This window comes from Colobus angolensis, unplaced genomic scaffold (assembly GCF_000951035.1).
Source record: "Colobus angolensis palliatus isolate OR3802 unplaced genomic scaffold, Cang.pa_1.0 Scaffold8, whole genome shotgun sequence".
Taxonomy (NCBI): Eukaryota; Metazoa; Chordata; class Mammalia; order Primates; family Cercopithecidae; genus Colobus; species Colobus angolensis.
In genome coordinates this window covers 17,759,643-17,774,075 of record NW_012121820.1, presented here as the reverse complement: position 1 = coordinate 17,774,075, position 14,433 = coordinate 17,759,643, and the positions used below count along the sequence as shown (strand labels likewise).

Sequence of the window (14,433 nt, the reverse complement as noted above, 5' to 3'; positions counted from 1 at the left end):
CCGCGGCCTGCCTGCCAGAGGAGCCGAGGGGGCCGCCCCTCGCCCAACCTGCCCGACATGGGGACCCCCGGGCCCAGGTAGGCACACGGAGGATCAGGTGGCTCTGGGGCCGGGGGCTTGCAACATCGAGGCCCAGCCTCCAGCCCTGGGGAGGAACGGGGGCGAGGCCGAGAACTGAGTTTTCAGGCTGTTGGTCCCCTGGCCAGTGTGGGGGAGGGTCTTGCTGTTCCTCCCCACCTACCGGTCTGCAGCCTCCTCCAAGGCCTGGAGAGAGGATCAGGAGGCTGGGGGGTGGGGGGGTTTGGTCCTGCTGTAGGATGAGCGGTGGGTGGGCGCTGGGCTCCCACCGGCTGGCCCACTCTCTTTTCCGAGAGCACTCCTGCTGCCGCCTCCGGAGGCCAAGGGCTCTCTGGATTTCTCCTGCTTCGGACGCTGCAGGAGGAGCTCTTGGCTGGAGCCTGGGATGCTGGCGGGCTCTTGCCCTCATCTCTCCTCACTCTGGTTACGGACCCTTTCCCGCTCTGGGCACGGACCCTTCCCCACTCTGGGCTTGCCTCCCCTCCCGTCTCCCTTACAAGTACCTCAGAGCTGCTAGCAGGTATCTTAGCCCTAGGACTTCTGCGGCTCCGGCCTGGCATTGCCCTGGCCAGTGACTGTCCCCTAATCAGAGGGAGAGGGCTTGTGTGTCCCACTTGTGTTTGGCACCTTCACACTTGGGGAGGTCCAAGGGCCTGAGAGGCTGGGGTCTCAGGGATAGGCATGGGGGGGGCCAATGTCTACAGCCACTGGGCTACTTACTGGGCGCAGAGGCCACTGATTGGCAGACCTATATGGCTCAAAGTGGTCCATGGAGACCTTGAAGGCTGGACAGGGACCAAGAGGGAGTTCTGGGGATGCTGATCTCTCCCTCAGCTGCCAGCCATGGTCGTTGCTTTTCCCTCGGAGCTCTGAGGATGCATTGGTGGGGGAGAGAGCACCACGTGTTCCCACATTCACTTCTGGATCCGCATAGCACCTCCTCTGCACCCAAAGGTGGGAATGTGAGACGGCCAGATTTAGGACCTCACCAAGGCTGTGCGGGGTCCAGCGACTTGGCTCCATTCCCACCCCATCCCCCAAACCCCAGCATTAGGAGCCTTCCAGAATCAGTGGCAGTTGGGCCAGGTCGAGATCTGGGGCCTGGATGGTGCCCTCCACAGCTCCTGGAAGACTCAGTGCCTCCTGTCCCGGGCAAGGGTGTGGAGAATAGAGGCAGCTGTGTGCCTGTCTGCCCACCCATTCCTCCAGATGGAGCCTGCGGCAGAGGCAGCCTGTGCCAGCCTCCTCTGTGAGCCACCGTGGCCCAGGGAGGCTCTGTCAGCTCTGTGCAGGGATGGAGCTGGCTTCTCCTGGCCAGCCTGAGGTCATGCCTGCCTGGCAACCCAGTCACAGTATTTGTGGCATGCAGAGCACAGTCCCTGGGATTTCAGTAGCACCTCAAGGCAATCCTGGAGATCAGTACAGAGGGCATTGTTCCTATTAAAGTCCTTCCTGGGCTATGTGACAGTCCCCCTGGGCTCAGCCCTGTGAGCTTCTTGAAGAGCTTCTTCCGTAGAACCCTGCATGAAAACAATGCTTGGTCAGGTAGTCCTCACTCAGTTGATATTGAAAGGTTAAATGGGGCCTAGAGAGTAAGAGTGACTTAGCCAAGGTCACAAAACAGCTGAGCGGGGGAGTCAGCACTAATGTGCCCAGGTCTTCCACCTCTTGTTTTGGGGCTCTTGCAGCTCAGATGCCAGCTTCCCTGCTGCGGTGGCTGTGCTATAGACAGGACTCTGCCAGGGGCTAGGCATTGTAGCCTGGAGCCTGAGGCTACCTGATCCCTTAGGAGGCGCGTTATGTTGGCCTCCCAGCGCTTGCCCTCAGTAGGTGAGCAGGAGAGGCCAGGGCTGAGAGAAAGGGCCGCCAGTGGCCCTGGACCCTCTTGGAAGTGCATAGAGCTGAGAGGATGCCAGGTGCCTAGGGATGTTCTGGCCTGAGCCTCCAGGGGGCAACAGAGAGAGTTTTCTGACTTCAGGCTGTGGTGGGAAGTGCTTTTTAGCCCCTGCAGGGACTTCCCTAAGGGACCCTTTCTGGGCTTCTCTGTTCCATTTGTTAAAAGGGGATGATCATCTTGGCTGGGCGCGGTGGCGCACGCCTGTAATCCGGGAGGCTGAGGCGGGCGGATCACAAGTTTAAGAGATCAAGACCATCCTGGCCAACATGGTGAAACCCCGTCTCCACTAAAAATACAAAAATTAGCTGGGCGTGGTGGCGCGCGCCTGTAGTCCCAGCTAATCGGTAGGCCGAGGCAAGAGAATCACTTGAATGCAGGAGGGGGAGTTTGCAGTGAGCCGAGATTGTGCCATTGCACTCCAGCCTGGAGACAAAGCGAGACTCCATCTCAAAGCAGAAAAAGGGGGGGATGACCATCTCTGCCTGGAGATAAATACCAATGATTACACAATCAAAGTGATGGTATTTATTGAACACTTACTGTATACCGTGTACTGCAAGAAGTGCTTTGAGTCATTTCACAGTAACCCTATCAGATAGGTACGATTAATTATCCACTTTTTACAGAGGAGAAACTGAGGCTCAGAGAGGTTATGTCACCGGCCTAAAGTTACACAGCTGGAAAGTGTGGGGTGGTCTGAGTCTAGAGCCCTTCTTTCTACCATGACATTTCCTGGGGGCGATGTCTGGAAGTACCAGGTTGGTGTCCAGTGGAGCCTGGCAATTCATTGGTAGGCCAGGGCCGGTCCAGGTGGAGAGGTGTGTGAGGTGTGTTTGTGTATGTCTGGCGAGGCAGGGGGGGCTTTGTGGACTGAATATTACTATGATCCTAAGGGGTAGGGGTAGATAGGTACTGACTAAGAGCTCTCAGAGAAGGATCAGCCTTGGCCTTCTGCTTTCTGGCCAGCATCCCCCAGAAGTGGGGAAACACCAGACTCCCTGCTCCCATTGGTTTTTAGGGAAGATGGGCTGGCCCTGGACACATCCTGAGGCCCCAGTGGGGACTGGGCTGAGGAGGCCCTGTGGGCAGGGAGCTGAACCTGGGTGGATGGGTGGGGGTGGAGCAGGCTGGCACTGCTTCCTTTGTGGGCTGGAGGCTTGTGGATCAGAATAGTAACAGCTAACGTTTACTGAGCATTTATTACGTGCCAGGCCCAGTTTTAAGGGCTTCCATGTACAACTCACATTCTTCACAAAGCCCTGTGAGATGTAGATGAGGTATAGGAGTTATTATTCTTCCCATTTTACAGATTGAGGGAGCTGTGGCTTAGACAGTTGTTCAAGATCAAACAATTAGGTTGTGGGGAGTCAGAATTCAAACCTAGGCAATATGGGTCAGAGCCATGTTCCTGAAGGCCATGCAAGGCAGCCTGTAGTTTCTCAGAGGCCGTACTCCGTTTTGTTCAAGGTGAAATAGTCACTCAGTCAGATGCATCCCTCTCCTCAAAGACCTCCCAGTCTAGCTGGGAGAGATGCAGACATGACACACTAAAAGTAAAGAGTGTACTATTGCATAGGCTCAGCATGGATTCCTATTTTGGTGCTCAGGGAAGGCTTCAAGAAGACAGGGACCTTTGAGCTGGGCACTGAAGGCCAAGTCGGATTTCGATGGTTGAAGGGGGAAGGGCACCCACTTCCCCAGGTCAGAGGGGAAGGAAATAGTAATGCCTTTGAAGAAGAGTGGGTGGTCTGGTGTGCGTGGAACAGATAGTGTGTGTGGCGGAGTGTGAGCTGGAAGGTGACTCAGAAAGTCAGCTTGTGTTTGGGTTTTTGATGGAGCTCTGGAATCCTCCAGACGTAGGCTGTAGCCACAGCACTGCATTGTATTAGCCATGTGGCCTTGGGCACATCACTCAGCTGGCCCGAACCTCAGTTTCCTCATTTGTAAAATGTAGATAAACATGCTTGTCTCATAGGGACCATGTTGTGGTTGTTACATAAAGCACCTAGTGTAATGCTAACACATTGCAGGAACTCAGTAAACATTACTTCTCTCCCCCTTCTGTCTCTCTTAAATGTCAGGCCAAGGTGTTTCGACTTGACATGAGCCAGGATGCTCTAGGAACCTTTGCAGGATTTTAGTCTGCTGAGGAGCATGACAGAACTGTGTTTTGGGAAGGTCCCTTTGGCAACCGTATGATCCACAGGAGAGGGTGGACGTGACCTCATAGGAAGAAACCTTAACTGTGGGGACTCGGAGGGCTGGGGAGGGAGCAAGATTGACACTCACTAAGGTGTCCCTCCGGTAGTGGGTGGCTCGCCAGGTTGGAGAAGGAGGAGCTTGGAGTGGGTAAGGCCACAGGGTCAGGAATTCCGTTTGAGGCCTGGTGAGTTTGAGAAGGGCTTGTCTCCCTTTAGTCATTTGGAAGATTGGACAGCATCTTTTTTGCGCCTCTGGCCTGTTTTTCCTTTGAATTATTTCTTTTGAATAAATCCCCATCAGAGCTTCCTCTATAATAGCAGTAAATTGGGACTAAGTGTCCAACAATAGGAAGATGATTGGGTAAGCTTTGGAACATCCACTGGATAAAATAATATGCAGTGGTGAACACCCACAGAAAAACTGCTTGCAGTGGATGGAGCTGTGCAATTGCAAAGCTCTTTTGCATCCTTGATTATTTTGTGCTTATGACTGCCCTGCGACAGAAGTGGGGCTGGGGCTAGATCCTTTCTGTGTTTGAAGAGAATGATGCTAGACTCCAGTCTCCTTGAAGGCAGAGTTCACATTTTATTCATTGTTTCATCACAGCGTGTTGCTCAGTGGTTTGCAAATACTTGTCTGATGAAAGAATGAGTGAACTAATCAAGAGGGGAAGTGACTTGATCAAGGTCACTCAAGTTGAAAGACATAGTGCCTGCCATATTCTTGCTATTCCCTGCTTGCCACCTTCTTCCCACTCACCACTCACTGTCTTCGAGGGGAGTAGGACAGAGAGGTTCCCAGTGAGGACTTGGCACTTGCATAGAACAGGGCTTCAGTCTTCTTTCTGTTTTTACTAGCTGTGAGGCATTGGCAAGTTAATTAATCTTTCAAAGCCCCAATTTACCCAGCTGTAATGTGGATAGTTCAAGTACCTGGTTTTGGGGTTGTCATCAAGATGAAATAAGTTAAGGCATGTAAAAATCTTGGCATGGTAACTAGCACATAGTGAAGTATCCATGAACGTTAGTGGAGGTGATGATGATGTCGTGATGTGATGTCATTCATGGTCTGATACAATTAATGTTAAATAGGAAAGAAGACTCCTAAGATTGTCAGTATTCATATTACAGTGGTATAAAATTAGGTGTGAACGTAGATACAGATTGGAAGAAAACAGGCAGAAAATGGAGTTCCAGCAAGCATATGGGAAGTAAATAAAACAGAAAAACAAATCTTTCTTTACTATTTATTTTTCTTTAGTTTTCATTACAAAAACAATTTGTGAAAAATCTAATAATTCAGAAGTGTAGACCGGGCATGATTGATTATAGGTTCACACCTATAATCCCAGCACTCTGGGAGGCTGAGGCGGGTGGATCATCTGAAGTCAGGAGTTCGAGACCAGCCTGGCCAACAGGGTGAAACCCCGTTTCTACTAAAAATACAAAAAATTAACCAGGCATGGTGGCTGGCACCTGTAATCCCAGCTACTCAGGAGGCTGAGGCAAGAGAATCTCTTGAACCCGGAAGGTGGAGGTTGCGGTGCAGTGAGCTGAGATTGCACCATTGCACTCCAGCTTGGGTGACAGAGCAAGATTCCGTCACAAAAAAAAAAAAAAAAGCATTCTCCCCGTAGATTCCCAAACAAATCCTACTCTCCAGTCATAGCTAATAACAGCATGTTGTGTATCCTTCCAGGATATTTTCTATACCAACATAAACATACAAACCAGAATGGGATCATACATTGCATTATTGTTTTACAACTTCCATTTTTCATGTAACTACACATTGACATCTTTTCATGTCAGTAGATATAAAATCTATCTCAAAAATTTTTGCAATATGTATGTTATACTTTCATAATTAAATTTTAATGGATAAACCCTAGCTAATTTGGCCAGCCTCCCTGTTGATTGACATTTGAAGTTGTTTCCAATTTTACAGTATTCTAAGTAACACTAACTGAACTCTAACAGTGTTTAGACAATGAAAATCAAGTGAGAGAAAGAGTCAGAAACCATGAGACCGTGATAGTTGCTCTCAAAAGTCTGCTGCTTCTCCCTTCTCCTGTTCCCTCCTCTCCTCACTGGAACCTGAGGGGACTGGTCTTGGAGGAGGCCATCTCTCTGTCACCCTTAAAAGGTGGTGATGTCCCAGGGAGACCCCTTCTTTCACCTACCCAGTAGAGAGCTCTCCTAGGAAATGTTCAAATTCTTTTAGGATGCTATAAGCTGCTGCTTGGACTATGCTGCTGCCCATACCCAGACTGTCCTTGGACAAGCTTTTTACCTTCTCTGTACCTCAGTTTGTCCATCTGTCTGGTGGTGATCTGAGCCTTTGCTGCCACTGAGTATCTGCTATATGTCAAATACTGTGCTAGAGCAAGCTTCGTGTGCTTTATCTATTTTTTCTTTTCTTTCTTTTACTATTATTATTTATTTATTTATTTATTTATTTTTAGATGGAATCTCACTCTGTTGCCCAGGCTGGAGTACAATGGCAGGATCTCAGCTCACTGCAACCTCCACCTCCCTGGTTCAAGCAATTCTCCTGCCTCGGCCTCCCAAGTAGCTGGGATTATAGGCACGTGCCACCTGCCTGGCTAATTTTTGTATTTTTAGTAGAGACAGGGTTTCACTGTGTTGGCCAGGCTGGTCTTGAACTGCTGACCTCAGGTGATCTGCCTGCCTCAGACTCCCAAAGTGCTGGGATTACAGGCGTGAACCACCACACCCGGCCATTATTCTTGTTTTTTTAAAGCGTGACAGCATCTCACTCTGTCACCCAGGCTGGAGTGCAGTGGCATAGTCACAACTCACTGTGACCTCAAACTCCCAGGTTCTAGTGATCCTCCTGCCTCAGCCTCTTGAGTAGCTGAGACTACAGGTTCACCCCACCTGGCTAATTTGGGGGGGCGCAGGGTAAAGACAGTGTCTTGCTGTGTTGCCCAGACTGTTCTCAAACTCCTGGGCTCAAGCAATCCTCCCACCTTGGCCTTCCAAAGTGCTGAGATTACAGGCCACCACACCCTGCCTATCTCATTTAATTCTCACTATATACCTTGGAGGTGCAGGAGATAGTCTTCTCAATAGAGGTTAAGTAACCTGCCGGAGGTCACTAAGCCTGTGGCATCAGGATTCCAGCTCTGGCTCCTAAGCCCATGTCCGTAACTACTGTTTCCTGCCCACTCTCAACAATGACTAATTGGTGAGGTCCAAGCGAAATGGTTATAAAAAGATCCTTTAAATTGTAAAGTGCCCTGCATGTGGGAGGGATTGATACTGCCGTTATTATTTCTACATCCAGAGGAACAGTAGCTTTGGTTGTATGGTCTACAGCAAGTTGGAGGTCGTGGGATGTAGCAGCATTGAGTGGGGAGAGCACTGGACTGTGAGCCAGCAAACTTGAGTCCTAGTCCTAGCTCTCCTTGGAACTGACTAGCCATGTGGCCTTGGCTGCTAAGCTGCCTGGGAAACAAGCTCACCTACTCCGTGTGGCCCTTATGCAGCTCAAATGAGATAAAGCCCAGAAGACAGCCAGCACGTTGCCCGGCTCTCAGAGGATACCCTGCTAGTGGGAGGTCTCGCTCTGCCTTCTGCATCATCATCAGGATGGGCCAGGTGGGATGCATTTCTCCGTTTTGATGCTGTTACTCTGCAGTTCTCTGCTGTCATGTGGTCCCCAGCTCACCACTGCACATCAGCCTGAGGCTCCCTGGTGGCCCGTGAAGCTTTCGGGCAAGAAGCCAAGGCTGATGGGTGGTGGCCTCTTCACATTGTTTGGTTTAAAGTGGTGTCTGTGGGTATTGCAAGCCTCTGACAAATTGCCATCTCCCCACTGCCATGTACAAACCCGAGCACCAGACAGCATGACTACAGACCCAGCTCCGTTTTTGATCCTTCTGGTCTGGCTGTGAAGGTGGCCTGAGGTCTCAGAGGCAGCTCTCTCAGCCTGTACCCTCCATCCTTTCATTCATGTCCATGTAGACATTATCACTCAAGAAAGTGAGTGTTCCATACTGGGGAAATCCCTTTGGGAAGTCACATCATCTCCAGCAAGTGAGAGAAATAATAAGACCTAATAGGCACTCTTTCTTTTTTTTTTTTTCTTGTAATTCTTCTTTTTTCTTTTCTGATTCCAAAAGTAATACATGCTTATAGTAGAAAATTGAAAAATACAGAGGAAAAGGCCCATATTTCCTTCTCCAAGGGAAGGCTATTATTAACATTTTAGTCTTTGGACTTAACTGGAGAGTATCTAATATTTTTGGAGCAAATATTTCTAATATTCTGGTACGTGTCTAGTGTTTTATAGGCATGATCTGATCCCATTTTCATAGTAAGCCTGTGAGGTATGCAAGATTATAATCATGACTTTACGGATGAACAAACTGAGGCACAAAGAGATTAAGGGACTTGCTTACGGTTCCATTGCCTTCCTTGACTTCTTAGCCTATTCTGCCTGTTCTCAGGCTCCCCTCATCCTAAATGAGCATCAGGTGGTGGATCAGTCTGATTCTGACAGCAAACAGAATTCCACTCAGATGCTTCCCCTGAGGAGATGTTAATAAAGGTGTGAGCAGGGTGAGGGGAACCCACACGGGATGCTGAGACACCCACAAACTAACAAGGACAGAAGGCGTTACCAGCTCTCGGCCTGAATAAGCAGGAGGGAGCAGTGTTACCTGAGTTCGGTGACCGGTAGAGGGGGGCAGGGAGCTGTTGCAGAGGGGCTCAGCCACTGCCGGGACCACAGAGAGAGAAATTGGGGAAGATACACCCAGGATCTTTCTCCTTCCACCTTCTGACTTCCTGCCAACGCCTTCTTCTTTATTTTTTCTTTAAGACAGAGTCTCTCTCTGTCAAACAGGCTGGAGTGCAGTAGCATCATCTCTGCTCACTGCAACCTCCACCTCCCAGGTCTGCCTCAGCCTCCCTGGTAGCTGGAACTACAGGCACCTGCCACCACACCCAGTTAATTTTTGTATTTTTGGTAGAGACAGGGTTTCACCTTGTTGGCCAGGCCGGTCTCAAACTCCTGACCCTAAGTCATTGCCCACCTTGGCCTCCCAAAGTGCTGGGATTCCAGGCGTGAGCCACTGTGCCCGGCCCCTGCCAGTGCCTTCTATTGGCCAAATGGAACCAGAAGCCAGGAGACAAGGGAGCTCAAGGGACAATCCAATGGGCCAGCCTCCTGCTTCTTCAAGCAGGCCATGGATCTGGGGGTGCAAATGGAGACTAACAACCCAGGCGGCGTGGTTGTAGGGAGATGGAAGAGACGTGTCCCCTGACTTCCCAGAAAGAAAGAGTTGTCTTAGTAACTGATTATTAAAAACATCATTCAAAACAAAAGACTTTTTTCTGCCTGGCAGTCTCTTGGTGTTTTGGTGTCTCCTCCCCTCCCCTGCCTCCCCATCTCCTCTCTCACCTGGTTCAGAATTCCCAAGAACACCTGGGCAACAGTCTTTGGTATCATCAGTGTGCAGGGTTTAGAAGAGACAGCTTTGCTTGCGCCATACATGTGGCTGGGTGTGTTCTCATGTTTCACTGCTGTGCTTATGCATGCCACCGTGCCTGGCCCAGGACATTAACTTTTGTATCTCAAAGTCCTTCCATTCTCTGTAATAGCCTTGATCTCCATGGCCTTCCTCTGAAGTGGAGGACAGGGTCTCTCATCCCCGTTTGACACATGAGGAAACTGATGCTCAGAAAGAGGAAGTGGCCAGGTGTGGTGGCTCACGCCTGTAATCCCAGCACTTTGGGAGGCCAAGGCGGGTGGATCACCTGAGGTCAAGGAGTTCAAGACCAGCCTGGCCAACATGGTGAAACCCCATCTCTACTAAAAATACAAAAATTAGCTGGGTGTGTGGTGGCACGCACCTGTAATCTTAGCTACTTGGGAGGCTGAGGCAGGAGAATCGCTTGAACCAGGGAGGCAGAGGTTGCGGTGAGCCAAGACTGTGTCACTGCACTCTAGCCTCGGCGACAGAGTGAGACTCCATCTCAAAAAGGAAAAAAGAAAGAGGAAGTGACCTGCCCAAAGCTGATCAGATCGGAAGTGGAAGCACTGAAGCAGCAATGGTCCTGATTCTGAGTTCAGCTCTTCCCAGTATGTTTCATTTTCAATCTTGGGAAGTCTTTCTTTAGCCAGCCCCAACCCTGGGAGAAGTCAGTACAGCTTGAGGCCCCTGAGGTTGCTGGAATGCCATATAGTGGGAAGAACTCTGGAATCAGAGATACCTGGCACAGCCTTATGACCTTGGACAAATCCATTTGCCTCTTTGAGCGTGTGCATCCTCATTAGTAAAATAATGAGAATAATATCAGGACTTTGGATGGAAACATCAGGTGTTGAGATAAACTAAATCATCAGGAGAGGAGGGCTGGCTGGTAGCCACAAAGGCTTGCAAGGTGAATGCAGCCCGGGTCTTTATCCTCAGCTGGGTAGACTAGAGGTTGTCTCTTTGTGTTCTATCCGTCAGTCATCCATGTGTTCAACCATTTATCCATCTACCCCTCCATCTGATGCCAGATCTGCTGAATGTGAATTCTGGCACTGCCGTTTACTAGCTGTGTGACCTGGGGCAAGTTCCTTAACTTCTCTGCTTCAGTTTCTTCTTTTGTAAAATAGGTATAATAAGAGTACCTATTACCCATTATAGGTTATTGTGAAGATGAAGTGAGTTCATTGATGTAAAGTACTCAGATTAGTGCCTAGCAAATAGCAGACTACAAATGATAACGTTGTTGTTATTTATCAGGAACTGCGCTGAGCCCTGGGAACAATGGCTAATGAGACAAAGTTCTTATCTTTATGGAGTTTATTTTAAAGGAGGGATAAAAACAAATAAGTAAATCAATCAATGATAGAAGATCAGTTTGTGATAATTACTATGAAAACCAACCACCCAGCTGGGCGTGGTGGCTCATGCCTCTAATCCTAGCACTTTGGGAGGCCAAGGCAAGCGGATTGGCTGAGCTCAGGAATTCGAGACCATCCTGGTCAACACAGTGAAACCCAATCTCTACTAAAATACAAAATAATTAGCTGGGCAAGGCTGTGTGCGCCTATAATCCTAGCTACTGGGGAGGCTGAGGCAGGAGAATTGCTTGAACCTGGGAGTCAGAGGTTGCAGTGAGCCGAGATCACACCACTGCACTCCAGTCTGGACAAGAGAATGAGACTGTCTCCAAAAAAAAAAGAAAAAGAGAAAGAAAACCAACCACCCAACCCAGCATGCTTGCTTAATGAATTTGAAGTTTCTGTTTGGGGTGATAAGAATTTTTGGAAATAGATAGTGGTGATTTTTGTACAACATTATGAATGTAATTAATGCCTCTGAATTGTTACCCTTAACAATGGTTAAAATGGCAAAATGAAACAAAAACAAAACAATCTAGCATGCTGTAACCAAAAAAATAGGGGAAAGGACCTAAATAAATTAGACAGGGTGGTCAAGGGGCACACAGATTCACAATCTGAAGGTGGGAGCTGCCAAGCTGTCCATGCAGAGGGAACATTACAATCATTAAGGACAAAGCCCCAAAGCCTGGCACAGTCGAAGAACAGACGGAAAACCAATGTGACAGGCTCATGGTGATGGTGGCGGTGTGGGGAGGCAGTAGAAGACCAGTAGTGGTAGGAGGTGATGCTGAAAAGATGGGCAACAGTCATATACAGAGGTCTGTAGCTTTGATAAGGAGTTTGTGTTTTATTTTAATGGGAGGCCCTTGGGGGTTTTAAAGAGGGCATCTGGCTGGGCGCAGTGGGTCACGCCTGTAATCCCAGCATTTTGGGAGGCCGAGGTGGGCAGATTGCCTGAGCGCAGGAGTTCAAGACCACCCTGGGCAACATGGTGAAACCCCATCTCTACTAAAAATACAAAAATTAGCTGGGCGTGGTGGCAGGTGCCTATAGTCCCAGCTTCACGGGAGGCTGAGGCAGGAGATTTGCTTGAATCCAGGAGGTGGAGGTTACAGTGAGCTGAAATCACGCCACTGCATTCCAGCCTGGGCCACAGAGCGAGACACCATCTCTAAAAATAATAATAATAACAATAATAGTAAATAAAAAAAGAGGGTGTCCACCGAGAGTTTTGGAAAGATTCTTATGGCTGCTTTGTGGATAATAAACTCTAGGAGGGCCCGAGTGGTCACAGGGAGACCATGGAGCAGGCTGGGGCAGCTCTCCTGGAACAAGCTGATAGTGGCTTAGATTTAGGCAGTTGCAATGGTGATGGAGAAAAAGAGCAAATCCAAGTTACTGGACTCAGAGATGCTGACTCATGCTAACCCTGGTTAGAGGGCCTGATATATAAACCAGATACCAGTTGATTCATTTTTAAGGAGTGGTTTCACTGCCAGGCTGAGTGGATATTGCCTCATCTGGGCTAGGACACCCTCTCCCTGCAGGCCACCCGGATAAAGATCCACAGCTGAGAAGGCTGCTGAGTGCCCCTGGAAGGTGAGCTAGAGGAGCCAGAGGGTGGTTAGGATGTTGAAGAGCGTCAGATGCTGACAGTCTGCTGTGCCAGCCCCAGCCCAGGCAAGCATCCCTGGCCTCACTGGGTTCCTTTCCCCCAGACAGAGCAAGTACGGGCGCTGTCAGCATTTATTTCTCTGGCTGACCTTTCTCTTTTCTAATCCTGTGCATTAGGCCTTTCATATGTTAGTGTCATCAGTCTGGTCCTGCTGGCTGTCTCTTAGAAACATCTCTTTCTCCATTTCTCTATTTGTTGTGGGTGGACACTTCTGAACTCCCGTTCTCAGGCCCCTCCTCACTGCAGCTTCCCATTACTGCTGGTAATTATAGACCCTACGTCTCAGGCTTGTTTTATTGGGTGTATACCATGCTAAGTGCTTTTTTTTTTTTTTTTAAGATGGAGTCTTGCTCTGTTGCCAGGCTGGAGCAGTGGTGTGATCTCGGCTCACTGCAACCTCTGACTCCCTGGTTCAAGCCATTCTCCTGCCTCAGCCTCCCGAGTAGCTGGGACTACAGACACGTGCCACCACGCCCAGCTAATTTTTGTATTTTTGGTAGAGACGGGGTTTCACCATGTTGGCCAGGATGGTCTCCATCTCCTGACCTTGTGATCTGCCCGCCTCGGCCTCTCAAAGTGCTGGGATTACAGGCGTGAGCCACCACACCTGGCCGCTAAGAGCTTTCTCTGTGTTATTTTCCTAAATCTCCTTCACCATCCTGAGAGGGAGGGAGGAGTATCTCTGTTTTATAAAACAGGCAACTCAGAGCCAGGCATGGTGGCTCACGCCTGTAATCCTAGCACTTTGGGAGACCAAGGCGAGTGGATCACAAGGTCAGGAGTTCGAGACCAGCCTGGCCAAGATGGTGAAACCCCGTCTCTACTAAAAATACAAAAATTAGCCGGCTGTGGGCACCTGTAATCCCAGTTACTAGGGAGGCTGAGGCAGGCAAAATCACTTGAACCCAGGAGGTGCAGGTTGCAGTAAGCTGAGATCGCTACACTCTAGCCTGGGTGACAGAGCAAGACTCTGTCTCAAAAAAACAAAACAAAAAAAACAGTGGCAACTCAGGCTCAGAAAAGTGAAGTCACTTGTCCAGGGTCACAGAGTGAGCAGGCATTGGCACTAGGCTTTGGATCTGGGTGTGCCTGACTCCAAAGCCTGTGCTGTGAACCACTGAGTCACAGGGCCACCTGCTCTACCTCCGTTCAAGAGGTCCGTGAATGACCGTGTGAAGTCTCTAGCCCTGGGCCTGGCTGGCAGCAACGCTTAGTGATGGGAGCCCTGTCCTTCTCCTGCACAGAGATGCTTCTGACTCTCGCAAGGCTGCCTGCACCCTCCCAGCCCCGTGACTCCTCCCAAGCTCCAACCAGTCCCTCCCTCCAGGCTGTTTGGTGCTCACCTTTATAGGCTTCTCACTCTGAAGTGCCAGAACGTCAAGGTCTCCTCTCCATCCCCTGCCAGCCCCCTTCTTTCTATCTCTGGACATTTGCCCATGTGGTGACTCAGCTCAAATGCTCTCTCTGCATCTTCTGTCTAAATGGCTCCCTTGGCCGGGCGCAATGGCTCAAGCCTGTAATCCCAGCACTTTGGGAGGCTGAGACGGGCGGATCACGAAGTCAGGAGATTGAGACCATCCTGGCTAACACGGTGAAACCCCGTCTCTACTAAAAAATACAAAAAACTAGCCGGGTGAGGTGGCGGGCGCCTGTAGTCCCAGCTACTCGGGGGAGGCTGAGGCAGGAGAATGGTGTAAACCCGGGAGGCGGAGCT

General features: G+C 49.8%; 1 protein-coding gene across 4 annotated transcripts in view; it reads left to right on the top strand.

Annotated features, from left to right (window-relative positions):
- EPB41L1 (erythrocyte membrane protein band 4.1-like 1) overlaps window positions 1-14,433 on the top strand; it is a 138,909-nt gene that overhangs the window by 63,944 nt on the left and 60,532 nt on the right. Inside the window, exon 1 of one of the 4 annotated variants that reach the window (XM_011929121.1) lies at window positions 7-77. The exons of the other annotated variants lie outside the window; for them this stretch is intronic. The gene's annotated coding sequence lies outside the window, so the exon portion shown is untranslated. Of the gene's footprint in view, window positions 1-6; window positions 78-14,433 lie in introns of those variants that run through there. 4 annotated transcript variants of the gene reach the window in all.